General features: G+C 45.7%; 1 pseudogene; it reads left to right on the forward strand.

Moving 5' to 3' along the window:
- Window positions 1-359: 359 nt before the first annotated feature.
- On the forward strand, window positions 360-1,236 carry LOC110320503 (annotated as a pseudogene).
- The last annotated feature ends 358 nt before the right edge of the window (window positions 1,237-1,594 follow it).

Here is a 1,594-nt window from a genome sequence, read left to right on the forward strand (position 1 = left end):
GAGGATGTGGTGCAAGAGGAACAATCCTCCATTTTTGGTGGGAGTGAATGCAAACTTGTACAACCACTTTGGAAACCTATTTGGCATTTTCTCAGACAACTGGGAAGAGTTCTATCTCAAGACTCAGCTATACCACTCCTAGGCATATACCCAACATATTCTCGACCATCCTACATGGACACCTGCCCAACCATGTTCATAGCAGCTTTATTCATAATAGCCAGAAACTGGAAACAACATCGATATCCCTCAATTTAAGAGTTGGTAAAGAAATGTGGTAGCCTTTCCACGCTACCTGGGGATGGATCCATAGGCCTTGTTCTTGATTCCCATCGTAACTTAAAGGGAAGCTTAACACAATGTCTGGAGACCTTGACATCCTGCAGATGAAAGAGGAGAATGTCCTCAAATTCCTTGCTGCGGGAACCCACTTAGTGGCACCAACCTTGACTTTCAGATGGAGCAGTATATCTACAAAAAGAAAAGTGACAGTATCTACATCATAAATCTGAAGAGGACCTGGAAGAAGCTGTTGCTTGCAGCTCGAGCTATTGTCATTGAAAACCCTGCTGACGTCAGAGTCATCTCCTCCAGAAACACTGGCCAGCGAGCTGTGCTGAAGTTTGCTGCTGCCACAGGAGCCACTCCAATTGCTGGCCACTTCACACCTGGGACCTTCACTAACCAGATCCAAGCAGCCTTCAGGGAGCCATGGCTTCTAGTGGTGACTGATCCCAGGGTTGACCACCAGCCACTCACAGAGGCCTCTTATATCAACCTGCCCATCATTGCTCTGTGTAACACAGAATCTCCCCTGCAAAATGTGGGCATTGCTATCCCATGTAACAACAAGGGAGCTCACTCTGTGGGTCTGCTGTGGTGGATGTGGCCAGGGAAGTACTCTGCGTGCGATGTACTATCTCCCGTGAGTACCCATGGGAGGTTATGCCTGATCTTTACTTCTACAGAGACCCAGAGGAGATTGAGAAGGAGGAGCAGGCTGCTGCTGAGAAGCCTGTGACCAAGGAGGAATTCCAGGGTTAATGGACCATACCAGCTCTTGAGTTCACTGCTGCTCAGCCTGAGGTGACCGACTGGTCTGAGAGTGTGCAGGTTCCATCTGTGCCCATATAGCAGTTCCCCATGGAAGACTGGAGTGCACAGCCAGCCACTGAGGATTGGTCAGCAGCTCCCACAGCGCAAGCAACTGAGTGGGTTGGAGCTACCACTGAGTGATCCTGAGCTGCTGTGCAGACATCTGAGAAAAGGGAGAAAAGATGGAAGGAAAATCAAGTTCCTAAAAGCTGAAAAAAAAAAAAAGAAGAAATGTGGTATATCTACACAATGGAATAATATTCAGATATTAAAACAAAGACATCATTAATTTTACAGGCAAATGACTAGAACTGATTGAGGTAACCCAGATCAAAAATGGCATGAATGGTATATACTCACTTATAAGTGGATATCAGTCATAAGATATAGGATACAAATATTATACTCCACAGACCCAAAGAAGCTAAACAAGAAAGAAGACTATGGCAGTAATGCTTGAATCTCACTTAGAAGTGGGAATAAAATAATCATAGGAGAC

This window comes from Mus pahari, chromosome 4, assembly GCF_900095145.1.
Source record: "Mus pahari chromosome 4, PAHARI_EIJ_v1.1, whole genome shotgun sequence".
Lineage (NCBI taxonomy): Eukaryota > Metazoa > Chordata > Mammalia > Rodentia > Muridae > Mus > Mus pahari.